This window comes from Sitophilus oryzae, unplaced genomic scaffold, assembly GCF_002938485.1.
Source record: "Sitophilus oryzae breed Bouriz unplaced genomic scaffold, Soryzae_2.0 scaffold_213_pilon_pilon, whole genome shotgun sequence".
NCBI classification, from domain to species: Eukaryota; Metazoa; Arthropoda; class Insecta; order Coleoptera; family Curculionidae; genus Sitophilus; species Sitophilus oryzae.
Genome location: NW_022146767.1, coordinates 1,570,960 through 1,587,730, shown reverse-complemented (window position 1 = coordinate 1,587,730; position 16,771 = coordinate 1,570,960). Strand labels below are relative to the sequence as shown.

Genomic DNA, 16,771 nt, shown 5'->3' with positions numbered 1-16,771 from the left:
TAAATTTGAAAAGTCTTTGTACCAAAAGTTCAACAGAAACTGTTTTATCATCATTTTTTGCAGAAAAAATTATGATTAATTTAAAAAAATAAAAATTTCCCAAATTTATTATTTCAGTGAAATAACTATCTACTCAACGTGTTTATTTTTCGTCAATAATGACATGTATTGTCTATTTCCATTCTAAATATCTTGAGAACGGTTGCTCGTAGCGATTTTTACAAAGAGATATTTTTTACGTAAAAGTCACAGAGATGTATATTTTTTCACTCGGTAGTGTTATACAGGGACGAACAAAAAGTCATTACGCTTCAAAACAGTTAAAACACATATACGTGGCGCCCTCTACTAGTAGGAGTCATATTGACACAAAATGAAATTTCTCATCTCAAAAAACTCCCAGACACCAATTTTCATCCAAATATTGACGTTACTTCAGAAATTATTTAGAAAAAATCAAAATAAAAATAAAACTTCTACACCATGTATCTCTGAAAGTAAGTATTTTAGGACATACATTTATACGAACTTTTTTACTTATTTTTATCTGCAGAATACGTTGCCGAAGTTTCCGGAATACAGTTCGGACCACCCTGTATATTTTGATGGTTAATGAAAAAAAATCAATAGCCTAAACAAATTCATCTGGAAATATATGTAAATTATCTTGTTTATCTGCTTTTACTGCTACTGTTGTAGAAACCCCGGCAAAAACGTGATTCATGGGTCTAACCCTTCTGTGGTAAAAATGTATCAAAAATAATAATCTTACCTATTATTTGTAGCACAAGATTCGATTGTGTTATCCGCATTGTGTATCTGAAAAAAATCAAAAACTGTAATTAGTATAATTTATTGTCAACCAAGAGCATTTAATCACAAAAAAACAGAGGTAAGTAGGTAATTAAATCCTTAAAACGATGGATATAAATTTGGCAGTTTAGTAGAATATATAGTAGAGAAGAAATTAATTTTTATACGATCAGACTTTTTACATTCTTAGGGTTAATTTAGTCGACATTAAATGTAGGTCTAAGGTTTATATAAATTGACAATAATAGACGAAAACATACTTGTAATTAACTCAAAACAGTAATGATGAACGTACTTAATGTAATTTCAGATAAATCAATTAATATACTGCAGAAGTCACACGAAGTTATATGTATGTATGTCATCAAAGTCTTATATGTACGTATTTATACAGGGTAAGTCTTAAATAAGTGCAAAAAAGTCCGATTTTTTTTTCGTGAAAAAAACTCATAATCGTGTTTTTAGGGTCGAAATATACTACCCCTAAAAATATTTGCACCTACTTAAAACTCACCCTGTATATACTTTTGGTTTCTTTAAGCTTTAGACACTAAATTTTATAGATAAGTGTGAACTGAAAAAGCGATTTTCTTGAATGTTTCTCAATATTCCTTAACAAAAACACTAATAGGGTGTATGATGTATGTATCATGTAAGTTGTCATCTACAACAACGTTTTAGTACCATTTTAATTGCCTCCTAAACCAACAGAGACGCAATAAATAAATTTAATGTAGGTTTTTCAAACAACCTAGAACGGAGATTTAACATCTATAGCCTAAAAAGAAAAATAAATAATTTCAGGGTGGCCGGCTTGTGATGAAGACGAAAAGAATTGTACACCGAGTTAGTTTCTAGGAAGATTTCAGAGAAGTGTATTTATTTCATCTATTAATACATGTGGAGGTTTTACTTTTATTAAACATTGATATATGAAATTTAGACAACAAACTAACAACATTTTTTAACCACAGCATGTACATTTTCAACATTTGACATAAAATAACGAGCAATAATAACTGTAATCAGAAAACTTCAATCTATTTCCGTACTGTAACGGAATTTTAAATTACGTCTTTATTTTCGAGAAAATTTAGTCCAAACATAAGAAATATTTTGTTGATGTTTGACCATCAAAATCTTAAAAATAAAAAAGTTATCTAAAAATCTTAACGTTACGTTAAGATAGGACACAGGCTATCTAATCCAATTAACACCACAAAAGGGTTGCGACAAGGATGCAGCTTATCTCCTCTGATCTTCAACGCTTACGTCGAAGTAGCCCTTAGGGAATGGAAGACGAAATGTCAAGGTATGGGAATACCCATTGGGGACAACACACTATTTACCCTGAGCTTTGCAGACGATCAGGTCGTGATTGCGCAGTACTCATACGATCTAGAGTTCATGACTAAGAGGCTTTATCAAGAATACAACAAATGGGGACTTCAGGTTAGTCTAAAGAAGACCGAATACTTAGCTGTCAATTCCAATGCTTGTTTTGAAGTCTTCATTAATGATAACGTCCAGACTCAACAAGTAGACAAATTTAAATACCTGGGTGCTACTATCAACAACGAGGGTTTGGGCAAAGTAGAAATACAAACCCGAATTCAGAAGAGCAAACAAGTTATTGGATGTCTTAACAGCCTCTGGTGGGACCGAAACTTATCTGCAACAACTAAAAAGAGACTTGGAAGAACATTGGTGGAGTCAGTTCTTTGCTATGGTTCAGAGCTATGGACTCTGAGTGCAGACGCGAAGCGCAAAATCCAAGTTGTTGAAATGGACTACCTTAGAAGAAGTGCAGGTATATCTAGAGCCGCGTATAAATATGCCGAGGCAAGTACGAGACAAACCCGAAACGAGTATGAAACGAGGCTATAGCAAATTCTTTCCAAAAGGCGTACTAATATGCCGAGACGAGGACGAGACGAGTCAACCTCAAGCGGAATTCGTCATATTATAGCCTCGAGCCGAGCGATTTAGCCTCGAGCAGAGTCCTGCCCAGTCGAACGGCGTTGTCTCGCGGCTATCCATTTCAGTGGAGCCTTTGGCGAACCCACAAAAATTCTTCATGGGGCTGTGCGATACTGAGGCAGTATCGATATTTTTTGGTATCGGATGTATTGAATATAAAGTATCGATACTTTAAAATATTGATAAATATATTAAAAGTATTATTCGATACCATTCAATATTTTAAAAATTAATTAATAAATTTAAGTATAATGTGTTTTTAATTGGATTAGGATCGAAAAAAATCAACAGAAGTCCTTTGTTTTAAATTTGTCGACGTTTCGCAAAATTTATTTGCATCTTCAGGACACTACAAAGTTAAGAGAGCAAAACACAATCAAAAAATTTTAAAAATTTAACAAACAACTTAAAACACATATCAGTGGAATTCCACACATACACAATTGGTAAAACTACCCTAATGTTAACAATTAAATAAAATATATGTATATGTTATAAGATTACAGTTGAGGGTTGGAACCTTTGGTGTTACACAGCAAAATAAAAACACTATATCACCACAATACACCAAAACACTTTTACTTTTACACTGGATGCGCGTTTCGCTAACCATGTTAGCATCATCAGCAGATGATCATCAGAATCATCTGCTTTCTGATTCTGATGATCATCTGCTGATGCTAACATGGTTAGCGAAACGCCCGTCCAGTGTAAAAGTATAAGTGTTTTGGTGTATTGTGGTGATATAGTGTTTTTATTTTGATATGTTATAAACTTAAGATCGCTTGTAAATAAAAATAATAAGGGATAGGGCCAGAATATAAGCAGGATATTTTCTTATTCGCATTTAACGAAAAAAATCGACGATGGTGGCACTGTTTTATACAAAAAACTACCCGGATCAGAACTAAATCAGTCATCAAACGATCTCAAATTACTAAAAGCACTTGGAAGAAACTGATAAAACACTTAACCTAGGGTTGGCAACTTTGAAAATAAAAAATAGGGGCGAGAGGATAAAAAAAGGCACAGGCGAAACATTTTTGAAACGTCGCTCAAATGTCGAGAATTTACCAAAAAGTTATAAATACACAAAAATATTTATACTCAAAACTTATTAAAATAAAGCAAACCATTGTCAACAAAACTTTTTTTCAAGACATAAACTAACAGACGTAAACATAAAATTACATAAAAGACACAGATTAACAATTCTTTAAAGCATTGTGGCGATAAACGAATATTTTTTAGATTTTGAAGTTGGTATGTAACAAAGTTTTCAATACGTGAGAGAAAAGAGGACAATCAGATCAAAAAGAGGACTGTTTCTGGAATAGAGGACGGCTGGGAACCCTATTTTAACCCCCTGTAGCTACGAATCAAAGCCGAATTGGATTGGTTGATATAAAAAATAAATCTTATTTTTACGTGAGGAACTTCCCCACGAGAGATGGAACATGTTTTTTGAAACACCCTGTATATGTTTGTTTAATTTCAAAATAGGTAAAAAAACAAGCTAGATAAATTAAAGGAATTCATGATAAATTTAAATTATATTCGGGCTGTTTACATTAAAAAAAACTGGAGAACGCCGACTGAGATACCTGGAGATAACGACACGGCAGCGGCGGCGGCGGAACCTTCTGCCAGTGCCGTTTTTTTGAGTCTTTAATTATTTTATTCAATAATATATTTTGTATGTGGTTTGTATATCTATAAAATTTTTAAATAGAGTAACAGCGCTTTCAGATGGAGCGGACCGTACGCGCAGAGCGTCCGCACGGATGTTTTTTCAAGATAGCTCATCCGGACGGAGCATACGCGACAACGCGACCCAGGTGAAATTGTTCATATAAGCTCATGGTACTTGCTCGAGGTTGCGGACGCTCCGTTCCATTTGAAAGCGCTGTAAGATAAGACCTAATTCGACTTTATTTATTTAAAAAATTAGAAATTTAAGTAATTAAGATTTAAATTATTAATTTAAATCTACATTTAAATGCCAATAACTAACCTGGAACATATATTGTAAATAATATATCTGCATTTCTTCATTTCTAAAGTTGTATATTTTTCAAGGTATTCAATTCATACATTATTATTCTATGGCTTTCCATCATTGCAGCACGCTTATTAATAATTTTTAAATTATTAATATGTATATAATTTTAAATCTAATTCCCAGTTTTTTAAACCTTCGCCGTAATGTGCTTTCTGAACAGGGTTTTTTAAGCTCGGAGAGTTTTTTTTTATTATTTCTAAGGCGGGAACTTTATTATTTTCATATTTGCCATAAATTAAGTTTCTTAGGATTTTTCTATATCGGATCGTTCCTTTCTTTGTCGATTCCCTTTATTTATGAGAGTACCGTAAGGAACTTCTGATAGCATGGCCACCTTTTTCAACACACTCGATTTGCCTCTCTTATCTTCTATGTATCCTATATGTAAAGAAGCTTGTTTTACATCTTTAATTCCGTTCAGCACAAATAGCGCATAATTTACGTTTGAGCCGTTAATAACTCGACGAAAAGTTCATTACGTTTATTCATTTTTCATAAAATTTTCATGTTTTTATAAAAGAAATCACTAATTAATCTTTGTATATGAGATTTACTTACTTTGGCTAACTTACCTATACTATTTTAGAGAAGACAAAATTGCATCTTTCTAGTTAGGATGCATTATTAACATTATTACAAATAAAGGAAAGAATATTTATTTTTATATAAAAATGGGATGTGGAATCCGAGCCCCTTGAGACTCGAGGCACTTGTTCCGCGGAGCCGCGGTGTATACGCCACTGGTTAAATAGACGCCCCAATCCTTTTGATGGTTCGCCAAAGGCTCCGGAAAAAACGGAGACAACGCCGTCCGGCTGGGCATAGGCTCGGCTCGAAGCTCAGACCCCGTCCCAATATGACGAGTCAACCTCAAATCCGCTTGAGGTTGACTTGTCTCGGGTGTCTCTCGCACTCGTCTCGACATATTTATACGCAGCTTAGGATGGAAAAAAAGACAAACATCGAGGTCAGGCGTATCATGAATGCATCGTAGGAGACAGTACTGGATCGAATCGAAAAATCCAGCTTAAAATGGTTTGGACATGTTCTGCGTATGCCGGAGAACAGGTGGCCAAAAAGAGTTTTTCAATGGGCTCCCCAGGGCAGAAGAAAGAGAGGTAGACCTAGAAAATTCTGGAACGGAACGGTTACGGAAGCAATGGAAGCTCGTAACCTAGAAGCTGATGACGCTCTAAATCGAGATGTGTGGCGTAGGGTAACGGGAAGGCAGCAATAGGCTGTAGTTGGTAATGAGTATTAAATACTTAAAAACCAAATCCCGTTTAATATATATATATATATATATATATATATATATATATATATATATATATATATATATATATATATATATATATATATATAAATCTGCTACCATACGGATATAGTATACTCCTTTATCTTTAATTTCCTTCTTCATTTGTGTAAAAATACCTAGCCAGTTTAACATAAAACGTTAAATGCCGAACGCTTATTTTGCTCCTCCTTTTTCGGACTAGTGTAATGGACTTAAATACAATTGAGATCAGATCAACATATATTCTTATTTAACTTCTTTATTTTATTATCTTCACAAAACAACATTATTATTACAAGTAACACTCTGTCTACCATTTATAAACGTCCAGTTAAATAGGAAGAGACAAAAAATCCAAGACCAAATTCGCCCACCTTGACCTTTCCGAAGCCTTTAAAACTTAAGTACCTACGACTTTATCGATACACTGGAACCACTAATTACAGTTAAAGATCGACGATAATGAAATCACATTTCCAAGGCTCGCCATCTCCTCGTTCAAAATAGAAACCAGCAGCGGCGTCTAACAGAGAAAAATTACGTCACTTCGCACATTACAGGTGATTGTCTAATACCAATAATAATAATTGTTCGCGCGACCTTGATTTTAAGTGAAATATCATTAGTTCAATTAGTATATATAGGTATCTGCGTGTGTTCAGAGTTTTTTTTTTCAATCAGTTCGACTATAGTGTCACTAGATTGAAAATTTGAAAGGATTATGTTAATAGGTCGATTATGCGTAGAAAATTCTTGACTGGCGATTTTTTTTTCTTGTGCGTGCATAGTTGTACACGTGCTGTTCGATTTCCTTTTGAAGGTTTGAAGGTTTTTCGGATCTCTCAGATGGTGTATGTCCTCGTACTGTAGCACAATCGTGAACATTGTTGTTCATGTAAGATTGCAATCTAACAATTCTGTTATAAAAATGTGTATTTTTATACCTTCCCCGAGATTGTTTCTGTGCTAAAAATAGTTTGTGTTCAAATGGTAACGGAAATGTAAAAAAGATAAATGTAATTGAGAATAAACTGTCAAAAACATAAAATGTAAAAGATGCCAATTCTCAAAACACAGTTCTCTCAATATCAAAGTGGTTATATGGTTATAAAATTGGAGGATAAAAGCCAATGAAACTGTCAAATCAAAGCCAAATCAATCAATGTCACTTCCACCCTGAGACAGGAAACCTACCCAGAAGTAAAACTAAGCCAAATAATAAAAAAACCACCGTCTAACTACGCCAGATAGTCAGGTTGTAATATAATATACCTGGACAGACGATTGATTTAGAAAACGTATATATGGAACAAAAGACACTTGATCAACAGTTAAGGAAACTTTACTAATAGGACCTAAATATCAAGAATGTTAAGGAAGAAGTTAAGAATTCATTACTTATACAGGGTGACTCTTAAAGAAATGCAAATATTTTTATTGCACCCCATTCACAGCCAAACAATACCCAAAATGATAGTGAAATTCACGCCTAGCAATAGAAAAGTGTTAAGTGGGGAACCTTTAGCATTCCACAGAGGTGTCGTTTTTATTCCATCCAAATTTTCACTATTTAATATGCTCATAAAGACGGTTTTTGTGTGCTCCAAGGAAAAAGTCGTTCGGCGAAAGATCCTCTGGCCTTTTCCTACTGTATCCCCAATAAATGGGAGTCAATGTTTTCCTTTTCTTCAACGTGAAGAATATTCAAGTCATTGTTATTTTCTTCCTGTTCAATTATTTTTGTCTTCACACTTCCATGTGCTTAATACCTTAGTGTGTTTAGTTTCAAACTTCCGGTTTATTCTTTAATTTGTTCACTTATTCGGTATAGGCTTTCCGGAGACTGAGCGGCGAACATATCTAACACCGCGGGAATACTATTTGACTGTCGTAAATTTTTCAGAAGTAGAGAAATTCATAATATATATTGGTAATATATTGGTTAAGTGATATTCATTGGATAACTAATACATTGAACAACACATTGTACTAAAAATAAAATAACATATTTAAACTTCAATAATTGCTAATAAACATTCAGAAATTTCAAAAGAGAAAAGAAACAAGAACAATGAGAAATAGCATCACTACTTTCTCACGTAATAAAATAATAATTGTTTAGTTATTGTTATCGAGTCCCGAAGGTACCGAAAGAACCGGGAATTAATAATATCGAGTCCCGGTTCTTTGATATCTCAAAAGAACCCAGAATTTCAGGTTCTGAGCCCTAGTTACAATACCTATTATCAGGAAATTATGTTTTTTAAGAACTAAAAAAATTTCCAGATTTTTAAAAAAAAAAAATTGCGCAGAAAAATCCTCATGTTTCTGGGACCAAAATATACTACCCCGAAAAATATTTGCACTTATTTAAGACTCACCCTGTATAGGGCGATTCACGGTTATGGCACGTTGGTTAGCGTTTCCGGACCGGAGCTGGTTTTCGGAACCGGTAATTTCGGTACCATGCCTCTAAGGAACCGGGATTTCCATTTTTTTTCGGCGCTTTCGTTAATAGTGCAGTTCGTTAAACAGCAAGCAAGGGATGGTTGTCAAAAATAAAATCGATAAAAAATTGAGGATTAAATGAAAATAATATCAAATTATTAAGTAGTAATCAGTCTTGAGAAAATTAACCTGAACACAAACATGATCACAAATGACTCGCAAAAGAAACTCAAAGCACAATTTTTTGAATTATTACTACAACCAATAGCAGCACACAGTAAGGTACTCATTTTTTGTCAATCCGCCTCTGTGCTGGGGCGCAACGCTCGAACCTCGCAGGTCGACGGACGGAACTCAACTGAAACGCTCTGCAATCTGCCGATATTCGACAGATTGTAAAAACTGGCAGAAAATATTTGGGAGAGTGCATCTACTCTTTTCCTTCTACTATAATAATATTGGACCTTTTCAAAATTAACATGGGATTTCCTCTGTCCCGTCTTCCGATGCACCACACGGTATATAAATATCAAGATAATTACATAAATACCATGAGATACATTTTGAGGTTCTTCAATATAACCAGAGACTGGCCAGATATGAAAAAGAGAAAGAAATAAGTAATGCAAAACAAGTCGTATCTCCTTCCGCGGTCGGACCAGTATTTAAAGTTTATAAAATTTGTAATTGGGCATTATGCGAGGTCAAAAGCCATGACGACTGAACGGAATAATCGCCCTTTGTTTTTAACAGTACACTCTGTGTGTTGTTGACTCGCCTTGAAAATATTCATTAAAAAATATCGCTCGGTGCGTGTGCTATATCAACCGATCATACAGGATGCCACATTCTTTTATTTAACTTAAAATTTTAACACATCAAAAGATTTTCTTTTCATGTGTAAAAGTTTCTATAAACAGAACCAAAAGATGCTATTTATATATGACATAGGTACTCAATCAAATCTAGACTTGAAAAATGGCACATGTAAATAATATCTGAAACTGTTGTAAAAAAAATCAAAGTACCTGTTAGGGTACGAACATAGTGGAGGCAGGTTTCTGCTTTCCGGCAACCAGCGCCGTCTCTGGGGACCTATTCTTGACCACATATCGCTCACATCTCGCATCTCCGAAAAAGCCATATAACAATACACGTGATGCGTAACTTTGCGCATATGCCGTGTATTGTTATATGGCTTTTTCGGAGATGCGAGCAGGGTTCGGAAGTAGTTAATTAAGAGGAAATTTACCTGATTAAATAACCTAATCTAACCATATCCAAACGCCGCTCCCGCCGCGCCGGCGCCGCACATAGGGGTATTTAGTCTATAAACCTGGCCAAAAGTGAAATATTTTTATTTTCATTTTTTATCTTAACTGAATACAAGTCTATAAATACTAAATGTAAGCACGTTTATTAGTTTTTTTTAAGTCGTAAGTTGACTATCAAATAAATAATATATTTCAATTATAAGTATGAATTATTTTGAGTGTATTCTGAATATTTCTAAGATTATAAAATAGTGGAATTGTTTATAGTGCTTTTTTGCAAATTGTTTATAATAACTGTCATGATGGATACAGAGCCAGCTGTCATGTCCTGTTTTATGCCATATTTTTATTTGGAAACGTTTCCTTCTATTCTATTTCTTTATAGTGTTTTATATTTAAAAAATCAGAGACATTTATAAGGTGTAAGACTATTCGGCAATATTCCGCATGGAAATTAGTATCCGTTCAATGCTTAAAGTCTCCAGCTTTGGAATATGTACAAAAATATTGCCAATATTTGCCACTGCCAAAAAAAACATTGATTTAAATACATTCTTAAAGGAAATAGTCTTTACCCTATAACACCCATCCTCGCTCAAATATCGTCTATAATATACAAATTACTTTCTTGTTCTAGCATCCTCATCCAATTGCTTGGTTTTGCACAGAATGGCCCTATTTGATCGGTGGAAAGGGTTTCAGAATAGAGGAAAAAATATTGTGTAGGAAAAACAAAATGAGGTTCCATATTAGCACCCTCTCCTCTAATAATTAATATTACTAGCAAAAAAGCAAAAAAATCATAAAACATAATTTTGGCCAACTTTTAGTTCTTAATACCCTCTGTGCGCCGTCGGCGCCTGCAAAAGCAGAAATAAATAAATTTTCGTTCCGGTAAAAGCGAGAACGCCGATGAACGCTGGTTGACGGCTCCTACCTGCTTTCACTGTGAACTAGCCGATTTGATAACACGCTTTAATTTTTCAAGGTTATAAGCGCGAGGCGGCGCGGCGCGGCGCTACTATGTAACCATATACAGGGTGTCCCAGAAATACGTGCAAGTATTTTAACTTAACTGGTAGTATAGTTCAACCCCAGAAACACGCCTATGAGGTTTTTTTCTAAATATTTTTTTTTGAAAATTCGGAATTTTTTGAAAATATTTTTGGAATTTTTTTGCAATTTTTTTTAGTTTTTATTTAAAAAAATAATTTCTTGATAATATGGCAACATAGGTAGTAGATTAAATTTATAAGAAAGAAAATCCAGAAAAGATCCAGTGGTTCTCAAACAAATCTCGAAGTATTGGAAAGAATATGTAAGGACCAAGAACTATTGACTACAATAAAACGACGAAAAGCAGCATATTTTGGTCATATTTTTCGAAATAACAAATATAGTTTCCTACAGCTGATCGTTGAGGGAAAGATTGAAGGACGACGAGGCATCGGGCGTAAACGGTTTTCCTGCATGCGGAATTTGCGCCAGTGCCATGGTTTAATATAGGAGAGGCAAGTGCAATTATCCGTTTGGCTCAAGACAGGGAGGAATTCCAATTGATGGTCGCCAACCTCCGATGAGGAGAAGGCACATGAAGAAGGTTCTCAAAATTTGAGCAAAAAATCATTTTTTTTGGAAATTTTCAAAGTAAAATAACTCCGTTATTTTGGACTTATTTGAAAAACGATAAAGAGAAAATATGTTTCTTTTATCGAGATCTACCACCCTTTAAAATACTTGCACTTATTTCTGGGATACCCTGTTTATAACAATACACGTGATGCGTATACGCAAAGTTGCGAACGATGTCAAGAATAGGTACCCAGATTGGCGCTGGCTACCAGAAAGCGGCAAACCTGCTTGCACTGTGTTCGCACACTTATAGTTTAAATTTAAGTACCGGGTAGCCAACAAAGATTGGACGCCGGCTACGGCTGTATCTCAGAAACTACTTATCGTATAACTTTGGGAAAAAAATCCTAATAAGTAAATCGACCAAAAGAAATGGCTGGAAATTATTTTCAATTTCGAAAAATGTCCGCTAGGGGGCGTTTCTCTGATAGCCAATCCGAAAACAGGGTTTTTCTCAAAAATATGCAGGTGAACAGGTATTTTAAATATTACTATTGTAATCATGGATAAATTTGTCATTTTTTTATATGGAGTATTTTGCTCTATCTCATAAAATAAAGTGGTGGGGGAAGGTTAAATTTGCTTTTATTAAAATAAGGATAACCCTGGTTTAGGTTAGCCGATTTTCTTCCCCTAGGAGATGCAAGACCTTGTCGTTGGTGGGGAAGCTCCTGGTCAGGTGCTGGGGGGAATCCCCCCTAGCACTTGGCTTGGTTTAAGAAGCATCTCACTCATCGTCTTGTCCCTGACTGTAGTGTCGTGACCAGGGAATTGCACCAAGACATATAACGATACCGGGCGGGGCTACGGACAGCCTCAACCTTGGGGCATCGGGGGGCACCCCGTTGTATTTTACCCCTTACTTCTACATGCGGGGCTCTGTAGAAGTGGACCTAATAAAAACATCACCGGTGAAGCTGTGGGGAAACCCCCTAGCGACACTGGGAACAGTAACAATGAAAGTTCCAAGGGGCCAAACCCAAAGAGAACACTACAGGAGAGATGGCTGACACTTGCGTGATACCATCCTCCGCAAGTGGCATACAAGCTACAACCTCCTCCAAGGGTCGGGAGCCTACCTCCTACCTCTAAACCCAACAGGCGACACAAGCTACCGTTTCGTCTACCCGGCCCTCGTCGACTGTGAAGGACAGGGGTCTCCGTAGGAAGTCCTGGGACTGTATGATGAGTTATAACTCAAGAAAGGGGGACAGAATAGATCTCTAAGGTCGCAGAGATTAACCCCCCTCCCACTTATTCTAAATTCCAATTCTAGCCGATTTAAACAAACTAGGACTCGTTTAAAAGAGCTTTTCTTCCTTAATAATCTCCAGTATAAATTCTGTTTCCATAAATTTTTCCCTGGTAGCTAGAGGGAGCTGTTTGACACCATAACAAATATTGCGCTTATGCATAAAAAATTTAAATACGAGGCTATATTTCTCTTTACATGGTTAAATAGAGCACAAAATTTCCAAAATACTAACGCAAACCGCAACTTTCTATCTTCTCTCCAACGGGAGTTATTAAGAAAATAAATCATATTAGGCTGTCGCCTAGGATTATATGGTCTAAAAAATATAGTAGTAGGCTAGGAAACAAAAAGAGGTAAATTGGTTACGTCAAAATATCAAAACATATATTTTAATTTCATTTTAATACCATTTAATTGTTATTTATTCATGTTCGTTTTTGATTCGACCCATAAATTAAAACCCAGGAAAAACAAACATATTGAATCCGATGACCTAGCTGGTCATAGAAATTGCAATTTCATCATGATGGATCACCTGTTTTTCCAAAACACGAAATAGCCATATTATCTGATAGTATCAAGCAGCGCTAACAACGATCAACTCAGTATCAATCAATTCGAAATTGGTCAAAAAATTCCTAGAGAAGCTGAACTGAACAAATTAGGCAAAAAAAAATTCCCCCACGCGGGGACCAGTTCACCAAGGGATAGAGAGCTAGTGAGCTAGCTAGAAAAGGGGCAAACACTCCACTAACTGGACCGAAACCGTTCTGTTTCCCAAGTGGAAACCAACTTTTATTGGACATCTTCAGGCAATTTTCAACCAAATAACAATTCCGACTAGCCCTGTATATTGCGAGAACAATCTCCGATAATAACCGAACGAAAAACCAAAGGAAAAAATCGACAATGTACAACGGAGCGGCCGCGAGAGAGGCATACTGCCTGCCTGGCCGCCTGCTTTCCGAACAAAGTCGTTAGTTAAGGAGACGGTTTTGACCGCGTCCAAGGCCTTCTCCGATCCGGCACACCGGAGAAGAGAGGCATTTTTATTATTATTACGTACCTGGTGATCGAGAGAAGGTCTGGTCCACCTTCTGCTTTTGTATACTGTGCGAAATAATATGTATAAGCACTGATTTAATTTTTCAGGAAGATAAAAATATAGAAGAAATAAAAACGACGATTTTGTCTGTCCAACGAAACGGTCGATGACAGTGACAGTTGATGAAAGAAACAGACAAAGTCGTTTTCGAAAGTTCTCGTCATAATTAGTCAACACAGAAAACTACGTAGACCAAAAAGCCTCTCCTTCCTGAGTTATAAATCATCATACAGATTCTGAGACAGTTTTAAAGAAGTTAGTTCTCCATCTCCAATATCAGTCGTACTATGGTTGTCGTCTCGGCGCTCTCAGTAACGAGGTGTTCTGGTTAGGTGAGAAATTTCTTCAGGTGTCTTAGACCGTTGGAGGATTCCCATTCCAGGTTACAGATGGAGTCTACCAGGTACTTGAATCCCGATTTAAGTTGGCTTCCACTTGCGAAGCAAGTCCAGTTACTAGAGTGTTCGCTCCGTTTCTATCTAGATTATCTGCTTTTTCATTACCTTCTATCCCTGATGGGCTGGCACCCGGAGTAGGAGGACTTTATTTTCTTTCTCTAATTTGTTCTCTAGGCATTCTTTAACCAACTTCCAATTGATGATTACTGAGTTGATCGCTTTTAAGGTTTTAAAGTAATTCTTGTTAAAGGTTTTAAAGTAATTTCTTTTTAAAGTATTTCTTGTATCGTTTCTGGTAGTTCCTATCTCAGATAAGTCACCAGACTATTTGAACAATAGAGAAATTATTTTTTAAATACTACCAATTACTGTAATTACATATCATCATAATCATTTTCAGAATATTTAACCATTTCCAATTATGGTGTAGCCTTCCTCACATATTTAGATACTGTCTTTGTAATTGGGACCATTGTTGTCTATTGTTGGCTATGCGGGTCCAAGTTACCCGTGCTAATTTACTAATATTATGGTCCCATCTCAGGTTTGGTCTTCCTTTAGGTCTCTTAATTTCTCGTGGGTATCATGCTGTAATTTTTGTGATCCGTCTGTTATCCGTTCTTCCTGCCCGTTGCCATTTGAGGGATTTGCCTCTGTGGATGAGATCAATTATCTGGATCTTTTGTCGTTTCCACTCTATTCTTTTACGGTCTTTCTTGGTTATTCCCAGTATATTTCGTTCCATTGGGCGTTGTGCGACTTGTAGTTTCCTTATAATTTCCGTTTTAAGTGTCCAAGTTTCGCATGCATAGGTCATGACTGGTAGTACACATTGGTCGAATGTTTTCTTCTTTAGATAAAGTGGTATTCTAGATTTGAATATGATTGAATTTCTTCTATAAGTACTCCATGCCAACTTAATTCTTCTGTTGATTTCTGGTAGTAGAGAGATTTCTGGATTTCTTCTTAGAGTAATTACATATATTGCCAAATAATTCAAAATCCGCCTCATTACAAAACCAAAAGTCAAAAGCAACTGGGATATTGCCCTCTCCGTTTGTGTCTAATCCAAAGATTTATTTTATTAAGACAAGTTCATTTGTGTTTGTAGTTTCTAGTGGTAAAAATGCGAGAAAACGTTATAACCTTTAAGAATTTGCATTACATTAATAATTGCAACTATATAAGTATATAAATAGAAAGACAAATTGAATGTTGTAACAACATTTATTATAAAATTAACTGCTGATAAATAGTAGGACAAGGAAAATGAGTCACTAATTAACCAATTAGCATACGTATCGTGCTTATTACAATGGTACATTCTAAAAGAAAAATACGGTATATACAGACTGTGGTTTCAATACCACTGGCCTACATCAAAAGGGCCAGTGATGTACGATTTTCTGTTGTTGGTATAATTTAAAATTAATACATTAATTTAAAGTGATACTTAAATATAAAAATCTTCTCAAATTTAGATTAAATTAAATACCTATTATCTATTCACTACACCTCAGTAAAATAAGAAACAACGGCGAATGTAGATTATGTGGGGAAAATGGGATAACACCAGAACATCTCATCACCGAGTGCGCCGAGACAACAACCATTCGTGTTATAAATTTTAGTACGACTGATATAGGAGAAGGATAAGATATTGACATTTGCCAAAGGCCCTGAGACTGTATCTATGATGAGTTAAAACTCAAGAAAGGGAAACACAATAGATCTATAAGGTCACGGTAATTAACTCCCCCCACCTATTCAATCTACAATCTACCATCCTTCCATAATTTCATAAGAATATCCAGTAAAAAACTTGTTAGTTGTTGAAATTGGCTAGATACGGATTGGGCTTGAATGGAAATACGGATAAAACAAGATAGTTGAGTATAGAGGTGAGCAAAGATTGAATGAGTCGTTCATTTGAACGAGTATTAAAAATGAATCGTGAGATTCGATTCACTAGAATCGTAGCCAGCACGGATCCATTACATTTAAACGATGAGCCGTAAAAAAGAATCGTGAGAATTGAATCGGATCACAATGCGATCGTTCGATCAAAGAGTCGTGAGAATTGATTCATTGGTTACAATATGGTTCGTTCAACTGAATCGTAGCCGGCACGGATCCATAAGATTTGAACGATGAGCCGTACAAAAGAATCTGAATGAGAATTGAATCGGATCACAATGCGATCGTTCGATCAAAGAGTCGTGAGAATTGATGATTCATTGGTTATAATACGGTTCGTTCAACTGAATCGTGGCCAGCACGGATCCATAAGATTTGAACGATGAGCCGTACAAAAGAATCTGAATGAGAATTGAATCGGATCACAATGCGATCGTTCGTTTCCGCAGTGATATGGGCAGAGAGTCAGGCACCAATATTTAGACTTAACCAAAACCCTAAACAAACATCATGGACATAAAATACAAACGATAAGAAAGTTATTTACAAGAAAAAAAAAATATATTTATACTGTGCTTACAGTACGGGAG

General features: G+C 35.6%; 1 protein-coding gene across 1 annotated transcript in view; it reads right to left on the bottom strand.

The window, feature by feature from the left end:
• The window catches only part of LOC115884223 (protein gustavus), a 245,167-nt gene that overhangs the window by 173,299 nt on the left and 55,097 nt on the right, over positions 1-16,771 (bottom strand). The window contains exon 2 of the mRNA XM_030902731.1: positions 773-819. The gene's annotated coding sequence lies outside the window, so the exon portion shown is untranslated. The remainder of the gene's footprint in view (positions 1-772; positions 820-16,771) is intronic.